The following is a 19,043-nucleotide window of genomic DNA, read 5'->3' on the forward strand; positions in this document are numbered from 1 at the left end:
TGCTTGCGCTCTCCGGCGATGTGGTCGGCGGTTTCTTCTCGATCTCTGCGGCCTGGCCTGAGGGTCGAATTCGCCTGCTGGAGTGCTTTGTGGGACAACAAACGCCAGCCAATCAGGAATAGCGATCGGTGGTAGACCCAGCGTGTCCAAGAAAGATGGAACTTCAGAGGGGTGACGTAGTGTAACGGGCCTGCCATTCTTGCGTACTATGAGGTGGAATGGGTGACCCCACTTGTAGGGTATCCTTTGTTCATTTAATTTCTCCAGGAGGGGCCGCAGGCAGCGTCTCATCTGTAGGGTCCTCCGGGAGACGTCCGGTAGTAGAGTAATCTGTGCCCCGTCAAAATCTATGCTGCCTTTGTGCCACGCCACCTGGAGAACATCTTCTTTCACGAAATAGCTATGGAGACAGCACAGAACGTCACGTGGCCTGCCCTCTGTGGGGCCCCTGGGTCCCATGGTCCTGTGGACTCTGTCAATAGTAATCTGTGTATCAGCAGGGCGGTCCAAGCAAGCGTTAAAGATGGCTGTGACTGTTACTTTAAGGTCAGAGGGACCAGTCGCTTCGGGCAAGTTCCTGATCCTAATATTGCGCCTGCGATTTTCAAGGTCGTCTACCAGCAAATGCAACTGTGCGACTCTGTCGATCAGGGTATCTTGTGTGCCCTTCAAACTAAATCTGCGGTCACTGATGTCACATCATTTTCCAAGGCTGCAACTCGGGTGGTCGTGGCCGCCACTTCTCGCTTAACACTTGCTATTTCAGTCCTTAGTATCGTCTCAATCCTGGCTGCCATGCAGCTAAAATCCTCTTTTGTTGGAAGATTTTGCAGCAGGGACCACACTGTACTGTCTCCCAGGAAAGTAGGTGGATAATACACCTGTGCAACTGCTGCAGACGCTGGCTGGCTGCCTGGCTCCAGGATGGGGGAGCCTCTGTGGGGTGGCCCCTGGGAGTACTGAGGTCCGCGGGGTGCCAATAGCGGCAGGCCGCTGTGCTCCAGGCGGCCCAGGGATGCCAGGGACAGCGAGCGGGGGAGGCAGGGAGACAGGTCACTAGGCGGGGAGAACGGAGGCAGGTCGTGGGAGTGTTGTGTCCCCCTCTCACCTTCCCTGTGCAGCGCCGGACTGGACACGCCGGGGGCCGCGGGCGCCATCTTGGCCGGATCAGGCGTGGAGGCCGGAGGCTGGAGCGGTACCAGGAACTTGTCCATACCGCCGTTCGGTGTATCTCCGCCGGTGCGGCGGATCGTCAGTGGCGTGCTGCGAAGCCGGGATGCCGAAATGTGTGGCCAGACTGTCAGACGGGGCTACGGAGGGGTCACGTACCGGGAGCTCCCTAATCGAGCGTCCTCACTCCTCCATGCAGAGACCACGCGCCAATTATGCGCTTTTCAAAGCAGCACAAATTAGAGCGATTATCCAGGGTCATTGGTCAATTTTAACTGATGATTTGAAAAATCTGAAATTTGTTTCCAATGTTCCCTATGTTTCTTTTAGAAGGGCTATATCAATCAGGGACAGACTAGTTACTAGAGAATTTAGGGGAGAACTGATGACAGAGCACTGTCCCGCTAGAGGGTCTTTCCTAAGCGGTCATGGCTCTCAGTGTCCCCTTATTAACCACTTGCCGATCACCTCACGCAGATATACTGCGGCAGAATGGCATAGGCAGGCAGAGTAACATATGGGTACATTACTCTCCTCCCACGGGCAGAGGGCTTGACCGCACCTAACCCAGATGTAAACATCACCATTGGGAAATTGGGAAAGCATTTTATCACACCGATCTTGGTGTGGTCAGATGCTCTGAGGGCAGAGGAGAGATCTAGGGTCTAATAGACCCCAATTTTTTCTTCAAAAAAGAGTACCTGTCACTACCTATTGCTATCATAGGTGATATTTACATTCCCTTAGATAACAATAAAAATGATCAAAAAAAATTAAAGAAACAGTTTCAAAATAAAATAAAAGAGCAAAATAAATAATGAAAAAAATAACAAATAATAAAAGCACCCCTGCTCTCGTGCAAAGGCCAATGTGAACGTCGGTCTGGCGTCATATGTAAACAGCAATTGTACCATGCATGTGAGGTATCACCACGAAGGTCAGACCGAGGGAAGTAACTCCTCTGTAAATCTAATGTAACAGGTAACCTGTAAAGGCTTTTAAAGGCTTTTAAAAATGTATGTAGTATGTCGGCGGCTGCATGTTTGTGTGCAATTTTAAAACATGTCGTGTTTGGTATCCATGTACTCGGCCTAAGATCATCTTTTTTATTTCATCAAACATTTGGCCAATATAGTGTGTTTTAGTGCATTAAAATGAACAAAAGTGTGTTTTTTTCTCCAAAAAAATGTTTTTGAAAAATTGCTGCACAAATACTGTGTGAAAAAAATTAAACACCCACCATTTTAAAAAGTAGGGTCTTTGCTTTAAAAAATATATATAATGTAATGTTTTTGGGTTCAAAGTAATTTTCTTGCAAAAAATAAAATAAAAAAATTCATGTAAACAAAAAGTGCCAGCATGGGCTTTGTCTTCAAGTGGTTAGAAGAGTTGGTGATGTGTGACATAAGCTTCTAAATGTTGTGCATAAAATGCCAGGACAGTTCAAAACCCCCAAATGACCCCATTTTGGAAAGTAGACACCCCAAGCTATTTGCTGAGAGGCATGTTGAGTCCATGGAATATTTTATATTTTGACACAAGTTCCACATAAATGCTATGCTGTACTCACTACGCATGTAGTAGTGTCTCACCATGCATGCTTCGGGGGCATCTATGTGCTAGAACACTGATTGCAATACACGTTACATATCACTGCACATGCCAGAGTGAGGGAAATAGTTCTAGCACCAGAGCTCCTTCTGGACTATGGAAAATACAGGGTACTGGAGTGTGTCACCATTTCACGGACACACGCTAATTTAAGGTTTGACATGTTGGGTATCTATTTACCTAGAGCAGCCCCATCTTTTAATATTTTACCAAATGGGTAATTTATTGCATTTGTGCCAACTAAAGTGAACATTTTAGTATTTTTTACAGCAATATTTTCCTAGACCTTTGCTCTAATATTGTGTAACATTAAAAAAAATTGGAACTACCTCTATTTTATTCTCTTTGGTGTCGGCTTTCAGAAAATATATGTTTGGGGGCTTTTATGCAATCATCGGAGCTGAAATAATTATTTTTAACCCCTTCATGTGGTCATAAACACAAATATGTGGCCCCGCTGTCCTGGGCTTTTTTTCATATCTACCTTTTGTGTTGGAAATGCGCTGCACAGTGCGCAATTCTGGGTCACTTGATCACCGTGGTAGCCTCTGATTGCCTCCTACTGAGTGATCAGTCACTATGAAGCAAGCCCCTGTGTCTCCCTCTCTGAATGGAGAGAGACAAATATACAATGAATATTTGTCTTTCCTTGCATAGAGAGAAAAAAAGTGTGTGTAAAATTAATAAAAAATAAAAAAATATTAATATAAAGGTGAAAGGTCATTATATTTTGAGCAGGATTTGTTTTACAAACAAGAAATAACATACATATATGTGGTATCACTGCGATCGTCAGAAGCAGGAAAATTGATTTTATTTTGTTCTTTGGTGGTATGTTATGGTGGTAACAAGAAATATACAGCTACATTTAACCACTTCCCGACCAGCGCACGACGATGTACGTCGACAGAATGGCGCGGGCAGGCATATTGGCATACAGGTACGTCCAATATTCAATGCCACCCTGCCGTCGGGAGTGCGCCGCCGGCAGCACGCTCCCGCGCTGGTCGGGACCCCCGTGAGTCTGGTCGCGGGATCTGCGGACTCGATCGCTGCGGGCATCCCCGCGATCGTCTCACGGAGCGGCCGAATGGAGGAAATGCCGTGTAAACAGCATTTCTCCATTCTGCCTAGCAACTAGTGACGCTGATCTCTGCTCCATGTGATTGGAGCAGAGATCAGTGTTCACTAAATGAAAGCCCAACCCCCCACAGTTAGTAACACACCCTTAGGAACACTTAACCCCTACACTGCCACCCACTGGTTAACCCCTTCACTGCCAGTGTCATTTACACAGGAATCACTGCATTTATATAGCAGTGATTACTGTATAAATGACAATGGTCCCAAAAATGTGTCAAAAATGTCCGATGGGTCCCCCACAATGTTGCAGTCACATTAAAAATCACTGATCGCCGCCATTACTAGTAAAAAAATAATAAAAAATTATTAATAAAAATGCTAGAAAACTATCCCTATTTTGTAAACGCTATAACTTTTGCGCAAACCAATCAATAATCGCTTATTGCGATTTTTTTACCAAAAATATGTAGAAGAATACGTATCGGCCTAAACTGAGGGAAAAAAATGTTTTTTTATATATTTTTGGGGGATATTTATTATAACAAAAAGTAAAAAATAATGCGTTTTTTTTCAAAATTGTCGCTCTATTTTTGTTTATAGCGCAAAAAATAAAAACCGCAGGGGTGATCAAATACCACCAAAAGAAAGCTCTATTTGTGGAAAAAAAAGGACGTCAATTTTGTTTGGGAGCCACATCGCACGACCGCGCAATTGTCAGTTAAAGCGAAGCAGTGCCAAATCGCAAAAAGTGGTCTGGTCTTTGACCAGCAAAATGGTCCGGTCTGCAAGTGGTTAAAAACATGATTATTTTTTAATATTTTGGGCCAGTTTTCCTTTGATATATATAAAAAAAATCTGGAGAAATCCATAACCATTTACCACCAAATGGAAGCCCAATTTGTCCAGAAAAAAATAAGGTATAATCCCCCTGGATTAGAGAATGATTATAATGTAATATATGTTCAGTCAAAGCTCCATAAACAAGAGAAAGATGAGAATCATGGAGAAAACACAATTCAGTGATTGGTTGTCCAAAAAATAACTCAAAAGATAAAATGATCTAAGGCTTTCTAGGTGTGTGCCTGATGGACATAAGAGCTAAACTCAATACATCTGTCCATTCCATTCCTATTTGCTCACAGATTTTAACATTATATATTTTTAATTTCATACCAACTTGTGTGATGATGTGAGGGATAAAACTGATGATCTTTTTCACAAGCCTTTTCATTGCAACTTAGCTGCTACCTGTTAACATCTCCCTTATACTGGAGCTGAAGGCTGTGAATCTTCTGGTGGTTGATAAACTCTGACTTTGATATAAAAGCTTTGCCACATTCAGAACACTGATAAGGCTTCTCTCCAGCATGGACCCTCTGGTGTCTGATAAGCTCTGACTTTGATGTAAAAGATTTCCCACATTCAAAAAAACTTATATGGCTTCTCTCCAGTATGAACCCTCTGGTGTCCAATAAGGGTTGACTTCAATGTAAAAGCTTTGCCACATTCGGAACACTAATATGGCTTCTCTCCAGTGTGAACTCTCTGGTGGCTGATAAGGTGTGACTTTGATGTAAAAGCTTTTCCACATTCAGAACACTGATATGGCTTCTCTCCAGTATGACCCCTCTGGTGTATTGTAAGACTATGCTTTTCTGTGAAAGCTTTGTCACATTCAGAACATTGATAAGGTTTCCCTTCAGTGTGAATCATCTGGTGTTGTATAAGATTTTGCTCTGCTGTAAAAGTTTTTTTGCAATAAGAACATGCAAATTGCCTCTCTCCGGTGCCAACCATCCTGTATCTGATATTATCTGACTTTGTTCTAAAGGCTTTGTCTCCTCAGGAACACTGAAAAGCTGGATCAATGATGAAGATTATCCAAAACAGTTATGACATTTAGATTACTGATACGGCTTGTGTCCTGTGTGATTCCTCCAGTGATCTGTAATAAAGCCTTTCAGTCAGAACACTCATATGGCTCATCACCAAGGTGACTCAGTTATGCTCAGGAAGACCACCTTGACCAAAAACTTTGTTCATCAATCCACCAAAAAAAAATAAAAAAAAATATTTAAAAGCCAGATTTCTATAAATATATCTACATTTAAGCTGTTTTCTCTTTGGTGATCTTATTCACCACTTAAGCCCCGGACCATATGGCTGGCCATAGACCAGAGTACTTTTTGCAATTCGGCACTGCGTCGCTTTAACTGACAAGGACATCAACTGACAATTGGCATCCCTTTTTCCCACAAATACAGCTTTCTTTTGTGGTATTTGATCACTTCTGAGGTTTTTATTTTTTGCGCTATAAACAAAAAAAGAGCGACAATTTTGAAAAAAATACAATATTTTTTACTTTTTGCTAAAATAAATATCCCCCAAAAATATATATAATTTTTTTTTTCCTCAGTTTAGGCCGATACGTATTCTACATATTATTGGTAAAGAAAATCGCAATAAGCGTTTATTGATTTGTTTGTACAAAAGTTATAGCGTCTACAAAATAGGGCATAATTTTATGCCATTTTTATTTTTTTTCTTTACTAGTAATAGTGGCGATCATCGATTTTTATCATGACTGTGACATTATGGTGGACACATCGGACATTTTTGACACATTTTTTGGGACCATTGTCATTTATACAGCAATTAATGCTATACGAATGCATTGACTCCTGTACAAATGACACTGACAGTGAAGGGGTTAACCACTAGGGGGCAGTTAAGGGGTTACGTGTGTCCTAGGGAGTGATTATAGCTGTGGAGGGGTGTGGCTACATGTGACATGTCACTGACCACCGCTCCTGATTACAGGGAGCTGTGATCAGTGACAGTGTCACTAGGCTGAACGTGGAAATGCTTGTTTACATTAGCATTTCCCCGATCTTTCTCTCTGTGAGACGATTGCGGTTATCCCCGCTGACATTGAGTCCACGGGACACGTTATCCTACTCATGGAGCTTGCTGTGGGTGCAAACGCTGCAAGCCGTGTTTTAAAGGGCAACATTTTCAGACCTGTGATATGGGAACTATAGGGATCTGATGAAGCTGCTGTTTGTTTTTATCACATAGGCTTCCTGCATGGGATGAGGAGAGCGCCCCATATGACCTACTAGAAGAATTCCTAGTTGGATTACTAAAAAAAAAATAAGAGAATGAAGGTGAAAATGCCACATGATGAGGATACACATACAGTATGTCTATGTAACTGCCAGGTACTTTTTTGGCACAGGTACATAGATGATATTTTTCCCTTTTGGATCAGACCTGCCAGTGAATTTAATAATTTTGTGGAGTCATCAGATGATCTTAATTTAAAGTTTAAATATAAATGTAGCAAACTTGTAGTAAATGTCTTGGACTTCTAAATAGTGGTAACAAAAGAAGGCAAGGTTATCAACATAATAAATAGTAAGTCTACAGTGTGCATCAAGTTCTCATCCAAGGCTCCTTAGATGTAGCAATAGTTAAACTTTTTGGACTTTGGAATAGTGGTAAGAAAAGGAGAGACACACTCCTCATTCCAGGCTCCTCATACCACACTCCTCATTCCAGGCTCCTCATACCACACTCCTCATTCCAGGCTCCTCATACCACACTCCTCATTCCAGGCTCCTCATACCACACTCCTCATTCCAGGCTCCTCATACCACACTCCTCATTCCAGGCTCCTCATACCACACTCCTCATCCCAGGACTTCAGAATATTGTTGCTTCTGCCACTGTGGGACATTCCTTACCAAAGATTGCATTGAGTTTCTTTACCCTAGTACTCAACATGGGTACTATTGCATCACTTCCTGAATGCAGAGGGAGAGAATCCTATACATCCTATCCTATCCTGAAAGCAGGGGATTGTGGGACATGTAGTCTGGAAATCTGGAATTTCAATGGACCTAATGCTGCTGCAAACTACAAGTTCCAGCTGGCTGGAGAGAAAAATAATTCTGGGTAAGCAGATAAATAGAACGGTCGGGGAAGGGGTTCACTCTCTTGGGACATGGGACCTCCAGCTGCAGGAGTGAGAGGCTAGGCTTCCACTTTATCACTTCAATATCGGGCACACCCCCCTCCTGCCCAGGCCAATTTTCAGCTTCCAGCGATGTCACACTTTGAATGACAATTGCACCGTCATGTAACACTGTACTCATATGACATTTTTTATATTTTTTTCCCACAAATAGAGCTTTATGATGATATGTGATCACCAATGGGTTTTTATTTTTTGCTAAACAAATAAATAAATAAACAAAACAATGTAAAAAAATGTTTTTCTTTGTTTCTGTCATAGACTTTTGTAAATATGTTTTCTCCTTCACTGATGTGCACTGATGATGAGGCACTAATATACAGGACTGATGGGCACTATTAGGTGACACTGATATGCAGCACTGATGGGCACTGATAGCCAGCACTGTTGGGCACTAATGGGCATCTATAGGTGGCACTAATTGGCAACACTGAGGAGGAGGCACTGACAGCACTGATTGGCATCCCTAATGAACACTGATTGGCATCCCTAATAGGCACTGATTGGCATCACAGGTGGGCACTAGTGGGCATCGCTAAAGGGGCTGCACTGATTATCAGTGCAGATCTCCATCAGGAGAGCTGCTTATTATCTCTCCTCTACTCATGCCCTGTCAGTGTGAATAGAGGAAAGCAGATAATAGGCACTTCATAGTAGTGCTGTGGTCAGCTGTGATCACAAGGTCTAGAGCAGTGATTCTCAACCAGGGTTCTGTGGAACCCTAGGGTTCCTCCAGGGGTTGCTAGGGGTTCCTTCAGCATTGGGCAATTTCTGCCTCTCAGGTAAGTTCCCACTCACACAATTGATCTTGTTAGCTATCTGTAAGGAGGTAATTCTTCCCAATGACCACAAGTGTAAGGATCATTCTTCCCACTGACCATCACACTAATTTATCATGAGTTGTAGATTTCTAATTTTTAGCAGGGGTTCCCCTAGACCAGAGAACTATTTCAAGGGTTCCTCTGTGTTGAAAAGGTTGAGAAAGGCTGGAATAGAGGCTATGTCATAGGATCTTTACTGTGATTGGAGATGTGGTGTGTTGGAGCGACACCCTGCACTACCGATCGGGCTGCATAAATGGCTTGTTTTGCCGGACATCATATGACATCCAGTCAGAATGGGGGAGCCACCACCCGGCCGAGATTTTTCTATAGGCCGGCTGGATGTGGTTAAAATGGCATATTGTTAATCTATTGTACAAATTAATTTTAACGTATAAGAAGATTTATCATAGTAAGGAGAGAAACACAGCCAAGAAGGCAATGTTCATGTGAAACACATTTGATGAATTTGTTTCTCTATCTCCTCCTTATAGAGGTCTGTGTATAAAATCTTCATTGTGACAATTATCCTCACATTTAGAATGAAAATTGCTGCATTTTCTCTGATATGGATATGTAGTTCCTATATGATCAGTGCCACCTAGGGGCCATTATGTGTTTTTTTTCCCTGGCTGAAATAAAATGCATAATAACCACTGGATGGTGATACAGAAATATAAGAAAATTAGGGATGTTTACACAAATAATAATACAGACATTATTAACCACTTCCCGCCCGTGCTATAGCCGAAAGACGGATACAGTGCGAACGCTACCTGCTGGGAGGCCTTCCCTGGACGTCCTCCTATTTACTTCTGCAATGCGCACTCCTGAGAGCATGCATCGGGGAAGTTCTGTGCAGATCGCTGTAAACGGCCAATCACAGCAGCCATTTACAGCGTGATCGGCGTGTCCAATGAGAGATGATCTCATATGTAAACATATGAGATCATCTCTCAGCGCTGCTCTCCCTCATCACACAGAGACAGCATGCAAGGAGGGAGAGGTGAATGGCTGCAGCAGCCATAAGTTACAAAAAAAGTAAAATAAACTGCTATCTGCCCCCAGTGCCATCTGCCCCCAGTGCCATCTGCCCCCAGTGCCACCTGTTGTCAGTGCCACCTGTCCCCAGTGCCATCTGTCCCCAGTGCCACGAATAAGTGCCATCAGTCATCAGTGCCACGTATAAGTGCCATCTGTCATCAGTGCCATGTGTCAGTGCCATTTGTCATCAGTGCCACGTGTCAGTGTCACGTGCCATCTATTATCAGTGTCACATGTCATCAATGCCACGTATCATTGCCATCTGTCATCAGTGTCACGTGTCATCAGTGCCACGTATTAGTGACATCTGTCATCAGTGTCACGTGTCATCGGTGCCCCGTATTAGTGGCATCTGTCATCAGTGGCCCATCAGTGTCACGTCTCATCAGTGTCACGTCTCATCAGTGCCATCTGTCATCAGGGCCACATCAGTGCCACGTGTCATTGTCCTGGTGCTCCAGGGCCTTCAAAAGTGTAATAGGTAGTCAACAATTTAGATGTGTAATTTATACTCCTAGAACACATGACGGCGCTCCCTGCATGTTGGGCCTCTCTAAGTGGCCAGGCTGTGAAAAAGTCCCACACATTTGTTATCGTAATACTCAGGAGGAGTAGCAGAATTTATTTTGGGGTGTCATTTGTGGTATACACATGCCATGTGAGAGAAATAACCTATTACAATGACAATTTTGTGGGAAAAAAATAATAATAATCTTAATTTTGCAAAGAATTGTGGGAAAAAATTGCAACATCAAAAACCTCACCATGCCTCTTACTAAATACCTTGGAATGTCTACTTTTGAAAAAGGGGTCATTTGGGGGGTATTTGTACTTTCCTGGCTTGTTCGGGTCAAAAGAAATGAGATCGGCCACCAGTACATCAGATGTGATCAATTTTGTATGATTTGCACCACAGCTTGTGGACTCTCTAACTTTCACAAAGACCAAATAATATCCACTAATTTGGGTTATTTTTACCAAAGACATGTAGTGGTATAAATAGTGGCCAAAATTTATGAAGAAAAATCTTTTTTTTCATTTATAGCGCAAAAAATAAAAAACCCAGAGGTGATCAAATACCATCAAATGAAAGTTCTATTTGTGGAAAAAAAAAGTACAAAAAATTCATTTGGGTACAGTGTTGTATGACTGAGTAATTGTCATTCAAATTGTGAGAGCACCGAAAGCTGAATATTGGTCTGGGCCGGAGGGGGATTTAAGTGCCCAGTAGGCAAGTGGTTAATAAATAATATCAATATTATGAAACTAGCTAGTCAGCAATGAAACACAAAACACACTGCAGGTGAAAAAAAAGGATTATAAATGTACAAAGAAATAACCGCAACAGCTTTGCTACAGACAAGGAAATATTACTTCTATTACAGAGAAACTATAAGCACTTCTAAGAGGCATAAAACCACAGTGGTCACTAGAAGGGAAAAAACACCATCTGTTGTTACAGACTATGGTATCGGGGTACAGGGATGTGGGGGGTCAGACAACACATGGGGTATCACCTTCTGTTGTATATCCACAGAAATCACCCAGCATGCTGGCAGATTGTCAGGAGAACCCCAAATTCCCAGCCCAGACAGGAGTATCAGCTGTATAACAGCACACACACACTATTCTCCCACCACTGCCACACACATGACAAGGATGGAAGCCACGGGAATTAGAAAACCAGGAGAGGACCTTGTATGGTGGGGGAGGGAAGGAGAGGGAAATCATTGTTAGTCAGTAATACCAGCTGTGATAGACTTGGCAAAGCCTGCAATACCTCTGCCCAGCACTAGAGGGAGACTCCGCCCATATCTAACTGGCTGATCACACAGACTAGAGCAGTCTAGTAATCAGCACACACTTCTAGGGTTCCTCAGACTCCCCTACAAGCTAGAATCCTTGTGTTACTCACTCTTCCCACTATCTATGTATACCCCTACACCAGACACACAACATGGGGGGCAGTGAGGGAAGGGGGTGAACAGGGAGGCAGCTGGGGGAGAGAGAAGTAGAAGGGAAAGTGAGGGGGGGAGGTAGATGGAAAAGTGAGGGGGAGAGAATTAGATGCAAAATGGGGAGTCAGTTGGGGAATAAAGAAGTGGGGGGCAGTGAGAGGTAGGTGAGATGAAAAAATGGCCACTGTCCATGGTCATTGTGGGGGGATACCTTCTATTGTTATCAGATGATTTAAAAAAAAGGTGATCACTGAGAGGAAATGTTGGGCATTGGTGCTTAGTGTGAAAAGGGCGACTAGAGGTGCTTAGTGAGGAGCAAGGGGGAAAGAGGTGCTTAGTGAAGAAACAAGTGGTACTGGACTGGTTCTCAGTGGTGGGATGGTGGGCAGTGAGGGTACAGAGGGGTGGAGAGGGGGGCAGCAGGGAGACAGAGGGGTGGACAGGAGCCAGTAGGGGAACACATAGAAGGACAAGGGGCAGTAGGGGGACACATGGGAGGAAAGGGGGCAGTAGGGGGACATATGGGAGGACAGGTGGCAGTAGGTGGACAAATGGGAGGACAGGGGGCAGTAGGGGGACAGATGAGAGGACAGGGACAGTAGGGGGATAAATGGGAGGACATGGGGCAGTAGGGGGACACATGGGAGGACAGGGGGCAGTAGGGGGACATATGGGAAGACAGGGAGCAGTAGGTGGACAAATGGGAGGACAGGGGGCAGTAGGGGGACACATGAGAGGACAGGGGCAGTAGGGGGACACATGGGAGGACAGGGGGCAGTAGAGGGACACATGGGGGGACATGGGGCAGTAGGGGGACATGTGGGAGGACAAGGGGGCAGTAGGGAGACACGTGGGAGGATAAGGGGGCAGTAGGGAGACACATGGGAGAACAAGGGGGCAGTAGGGAGACACATGGGAAGACAAAGGGGCAGTAGGGGGACACATGGGAGGACAAGGGGCAGTAGAGAGACAAGGATGTAGGCAGAGGTACAGAGGGGTAGATAGGGGCAGTGGGGGAGACAAAAGGGCTTGACAGGGGGCAGTGGGGGGACACAGGGGTAGATTGGGGACAGGGGGGCAGTAGGGGGGCAGAGGTGTGGGCAAGGGGCAGTGGGGAAACAGATGAGTGGATGGGGTGCAGTAGGGTGAATTGGGAAATTAATACCTGGCTGATGTCCTGTTCAAGGGGTTGATATGGAGCTCCTCTGATGAGTCTTCTATGGTTGGGGTCCTCTCGGATGGTCCCTCTTGGCTTCTCTGATGAGTCTTCTATGGTTGGGGTCCTCTCGGATGGTCCCTCTTGGCTTCTCTGATGAGTCTTCTATGGTTGGGGTCCTCTCGGATGGTTCCTCTTGGCTCCTCTGATGAATCTTCTATGGTTGGGGTCCTCTCGGATGGTCCCTCTTGGTTCCTCTGATGAGTCTTCTATGGTTGGGGTTCTCTTGGATGGTTCCTCTTGGCTCCTCTGATGAGTCTTCTATGGTTGGGGTCCTCTCGGATGGTCCCTCTTGGCTCCTCTGATGAGTCTTCTATGGTTGGGGTCCTCTCGGATGGTCCCTCTTGGCTCCTCTGATGAGTCTTCTATGGTCGGGTGACTTCTGACTCTTCCCAGCACGGTGACTGGACATGAAGGGGGAAATCTCTCCCAACTCTCGGCTTCCTTCTGCTCACAAGTCTCCACAATCAGGGGAAAGTTCTCTGTGTCCCCGATGGAAGATGGAGGATTCTTGTCCTGGCTGAGAGGTGTGAGGGCCGTTCTGTGTCTGCACTACGGATCTAGAGAGACTCCTCCAATTTCTTTGTGAGCCAGCTTCCTCACAGGGGGTCCCTCCTCCACAGATGCCCTGGGGCCACCCTGACTACAAACTCAGGGAGGGGGAGGGGGATTCACAAAGAGGACCCCTCCCTCCATTCTCTGGGATGACACAATAGAATCTCATTCCAGATTGGTCATATGAAGAAGGTTTGTTGGATGTTCTTCTGGTTATTGGAGGGAAATCAATGTTGATTATTGAGTGTAGTGAGGAGAAGATTGGGAGGAGCAGGATGGGGAATTTTTCTCCAAGGAATGAATTTCTAGCAGTGAATGTGGTTTTCATTCAGTAAATTCCATTCATTCCAAAATGAGATGATAAAAGGAAATGAAATGTTGAACTCCTTCTGAGCGCCATTCATCAATCCATGGAATGTAGTGAGAAGATTTCTCCAAATTCTCCTTCAATAATCTCCTAGTGTATGAGGAGCTTTGCCTTTCTTGTGTCCTCTTCCTTCCTCCGCTGATCACACTGGTGTCTTCAGAGAGATCCGGAGCTGAGCTCTCACATCTCTCAGGACTCTCATATTGCACCCACCGGGGGATCACCTCATACACTTCATCTTCTACATGTGCTGGACGCCATGACACTCATTTCTTGGGGAAAACTTTCTCCCGGAGATCTTGGAGGAGATGAAAGGAATGTTGTACGAGGCATGTGTGAGACGAGGCACATGACATCACACGCTCCATCTTCTGCATGCGCGGTATAATGTACATTTACATAATGGTGGTGTGGGGGAGGGGACACAGGCTGCACAGAGGTACAATAAGTGATTCGGAAGGGATTGGATGGGTTTTGATCCATGTATTGGCTTGCTGGTTGTACACAGGTCAGTCTATTGATCGATTTGTGTACAACCAGTCTGTCAGGTTTTACCTGAATGATCAACACCACCGGCTATAGGTGGCAACACCGATCATTGTATTCTGATGGTGGGGGAGGGTCTCCACTGTCAGAACACAATAGCACAGCGGGAGGATTCCCCCATCCCCCTCCAATGTGTGGGAAATGTACATTCTACCCACTGTTTGAATAAAAAAATAAAAATACTCCTCTATGTCCAGGATAAGGACGTCCATATACATTCCAATCTGATTGTACAATCTCTGTTCTGTGAGCCTTGTCCCTCCCCTTGTCATATCAATAATGATAACTGAACCAATAATGATTCAAAATTAGGAGGACGCCCCTCCCCATCCAATGAGGACACCCTCTCCCTTCCTGCACCGATGACTTCCCCTCCCCACCACTGAGGGAACCCCCTTCCCATTCTTCACAGAGAACACCCCCTCTTTTTCTGCATTGAGGACACCCCCTCCCCCACTGAAAACACCCCTCCCCTCTGTCACTAAGAGGGGGGAGAGGAACCATGGGGGGTAATGTGATGTCACTAAGAGGGGAGGAGAGAGGACCATGGCCTAGGTAATTTTGGGCCTCATGGGAAGAATGGTCAATGTGAGCGGAGGGGAGGATAGAAGAGGAGACCATAGGGGGCAGTGTAGTGTCACAATGTGGGGTCATCATAATGGAGGGAGGAACTATGGAGGACAATGTGGGGTCACTTCTGGAAAAAGAAAGAGGAACCGATGGGAACAATTTGGGGTCACTATTTTGAGGGGGATCATGGGGAGCAATGTCCAGTCACTATGGGGGAGGGGCAGTGCAGGGAACATAGGAGGGGGTGACAAGGTACATATTGGGGGATTCTGGAACAGAATTCTATTTCTTTTAATGTTTCCAAAACAATGTAATAGGAGGAAACACCCAAACCTTCCATTCAGTGTGTATGGGATCGGGCCGATCCTTGTACTATGTAGATGATGGAAAGGAGATTGTATAATCAGATTGTATAGTGTATGGTCACCTTTAGGGCTCATTCACACCAACAATTAATCTGGCCATACACGAGGAGATTTTCAAATGAACGTCCGTACAAACTTCCATATGACAATTCTCATCAGTACATTCAATGACTCCCATGGTGAATGTCCTTTGTGCTTGGAATGTCCCGTGTGTTTGGAATGATGGACTTTCCGGAATGAAATCTCATTCACTGCTAGAAATGTCTTCATTCCAGAAACATTTTACATCCGACTCCTTCCAATTTCCTCATCACCGCCATCACACACTTCCATTTCCCTCCACTAACCAGAAGAGAATGGAGGGAAGGATCTTCCAATGAAAAGATTGGAAGGAGATTGTACGAGTGTATGGGCAGCTGAACAAGGCGATGTTCCCGATGTTCTATGGCTTCCGTCACCATCACAAAAAACAATGTGAGGTTGTATTGTTTGTGCCGAGCGTTCCCACACCTTGTATAATATTACAAAGAGCCCATAGAATTCTATAGAGGAGAGCCTAACACCTCATTACACCGCACAACAGCGCCCCCACACTGCACACCAGAGAACACGCATTATACACACAATAACATGGGCTGTGTGCTGTGACTGAGCCCCAATGTTACCTCCCCTCCCCTCCCCCTCTACTGGAATTGTCCAATCCTGTCCTCTAATATTAGAGAGAGTGTCTGTACTTCTCATTACATGTAACTGTCCATCCCCCATACACAGCACAACCCCATACATATCCCTCCCCATACACAGCCCAACCCCATACACCGCCCTCCCTCATACACAGCCCAACCCCATACACCGCCCTCCACTCCTCCATACACAGCCCTCCCCCATACACATCCCTCCCCGACTTCTCACCCCTCCCCCATACACAGCCCTCCCCAACTTCTCACCCCTCCCCCATACACAGCCCTCCCAGACTTCTCACCCCTCCCCCATACACAGCTCTCCATTTAACAAAAAACTTATAACAACTTGTCTGCTTTCCCTGTGCAAACAGATTCCAACAAATAACCTCACATGTCACTTCCCTCCTTCATACACTCCCTATAGATCACCCCCCCCTCCCCCACACAAATGATCAATTTATCCAACTGTCCATTCAGAGCCTCTGGTTTATAGACCGGATACATCCTAAATATAGAACCATTTATCCAACTATAAATAGGCTTGTGCAATTAGTTTCGTAACAAATCGAAATTTGGCGGAATTTTGCATCTTTCGGACATTCGGATGCATCCGAATGTCTGAATAAAAGAATAACAAATTACAACGAATACTAAAGAAATATAACGAATGAATTTGAATGAATTTGACATGATTCAAAATTATTTCAACCGCATTCGAAAATATTTTGTGATCTGATTTTAGGGCCATGTATCTCGGGGTCACTTGGTGCTAGACACTTCAAATTTGGAATGCAAACACAATCGTACTAGCACTACAACATATCCAAATTTGGAGTTTCTAGCACCAAGTGACCCCGAGATACATGGCCCTAAAGTCGGGTCACAAAATATTTTCGAATGCAGTTGAAATAATGTCGAATCATGTTGAAATCATTTCGAATCCGGTAGAAATATTTTCGAATGGGGCCGATTTTTTGAATTCGGTAGAAAACTAAATGAAATCCGAAAACTAATTTAAGGAAGTTAACGAATATAACTAAACAAAATTAATGAATTAACGAATTAAAACGAAACGAAACTAAACAAATTTTTTCCTTTTGCACATGTCTAACTATAAAATCAAAAAAAGCTGCGCTGTAAAAATAAAAATTAAAAATGAAATGAAATAAAAATATTCCATATACTGTGCCAAACCAATTGTATCCAAAATCGTAGTCACAGGTATATAAAGATGTATTAAAGTCTCTGATTAATGAAGAGCGCAGTGCACATGCATGAAATCCAAAAGTGTGCCGATCACCATAGAAGTAGATTGTGATCACCACACTGGACGTCACCACGCCATCCGAATAGGAGGACGGGCTCCGTGTGTATGCCGGCCGCCATTTTCGCTGAAAGCGCATTTTACCGATCAGCTTTTGTAAGTGCAAATTTTAAGAATAAATGTAGAAAATATTTGGAAGGTGTTCCGCTATGGTAGTCCCTCTCTCTTTCCGGAGCCATTTATGACGGCGTATGGACCTTGTTTGGTGGACGCAGCTCTTAGGTGTATGTGGCCCTGATCCGAGGTGTGGACATCTGCAAGCTTAGAGGCCCTCGGCTGGGTTTAGCCAATCGCTTTTAAATGCTTGTTATTTGGTAATCACAATCTTCTTCTATGGTGATCGGCACACTTTTGGATTTCATGCATGTGCACTGCGCTCTTCATTAATCAGAGACTTTAATACATCTTTATATACCTGTGACTACGATTTTGGATACAATTGGTTTGGCACAGTATATGGAATATTTTTATTTCATTTCATTTTTTAATTTTAATTTTAATTTTTATAGTGCAGCTTTTTTTGATTTTATGGGTATTTTCTGTGTTATCGCGCTGTATTGCTGCTGCTCTCCATAGCTTCTTTCCTTTTTTGCCAGCACAGTTACATTCTTGTTTCTCTCTATATTTATCCAACTATAGTGTCATCCCAGAGAATGGAGGGAGGGGTCCTCTTTGTGAAACCCCCTCCCCCGCACTGTGATTGTAGTCAGCATGGCCCCAGGCCATCTGTGGGGGAGGGGCTCCCTGTGAGGAAGTCAGATCTGTAGTGCAGACAAAGAACGTCCCTCACAGCTCTCAGCCAAGACAAGAAGCCTCCATCTTCCATCGGGGACACGGAGGAGAGACAGAGAAGATCCTCACACAGGTCAGAGCAGAACCAGCTTCATGTCTACAGTCTGCACATTGCAGGCCTAGGACCCCCACAAGGTGGAAAGACACTTTAAGGAGAACTTTCCCCTGATTGTGGACAACTTTTGAGCAGGAGGAAGAGGAGCCGAGAGTTGGGAGAGATTTCCCCCTTCATCTCCAGTCAGAAGTCACCCGACCATAGAAGACTCATCAGAGGAACCAAGAGGGACCATCCGAGAGGACCCCAACTATAGAAGACTCATCAGAGGAGCCAAGAGAGACCATCCGAGAGGACCCCAACCATAGAAGACTCATCAGAGGAGCCAAGAGAGACCATCCGAGAGGACCCCAACCATAGAAGACTTATCAGAGGAGCCAAGAGGGACCATCCGAGAGGACCCCAACCATAGAAGACTCATCAGAGGAGCCAAGAGGGACCATCCGAGAGGACCCCAACTATAGAAGACTCATCAGAGGAGCTTCACATCAACCTCCAGACCAGGACACCATGAGCCAGGTATTCATCTCCCACTGAGCACCACTACCTTCCCATCCTCCACTGCTTTCCTGTTAAGCTCCTTGTTTCTCCACTGCCTCCCAGTTAACCCCGCTGCCCCTATCCAACCCCTGTCACTCAATTTCTCCTGTGCAGCCCTCTGTCCTCCCGACTGCCCCTTCCCCACTTCACCTCCCCTCTGTCCCTTTATTGTCCATTTTCCACACTTCTGCCCCCCCAGTTACCGTCCTACCCCCCACTTCCCCCTGTCCAGCCACTGAGCAGCAGTGCCTACTGCCTCTCTATTGAGAACCTCTTATCCCCCTTGCTCCTTCCCCCTTTTTCCTAC

At 45.0% G+C, this 19,043-nt stretch overlaps 1 pseudogene; it reads right to left on the reverse strand.

Annotated features, from left to right (window-relative positions):
• Positions 1–5,108: 5,108 nt before the first annotated feature.
• LOC143956762 (uncharacterized) overlaps positions 5,109–19,043 on the reverse strand; it is a 40,591-nt pseudogene continuing 26,656 nt past the window's right edge.

Source organism: Lithobates pipiens, unplaced genomic scaffold (genome assembly GCF_037356315.1).
Source record: "Lithobates pipiens isolate NorthernLeopardFrog02 unplaced genomic scaffold, aLitPip1_a1.2 Scaffold_41, whole genome shotgun sequence".
Classification (NCBI taxonomy): domain Eukaryota; kingdom Metazoa; phylum Chordata; class Amphibia; order Anura; family Ranidae; genus Lithobates; species Lithobates pipiens.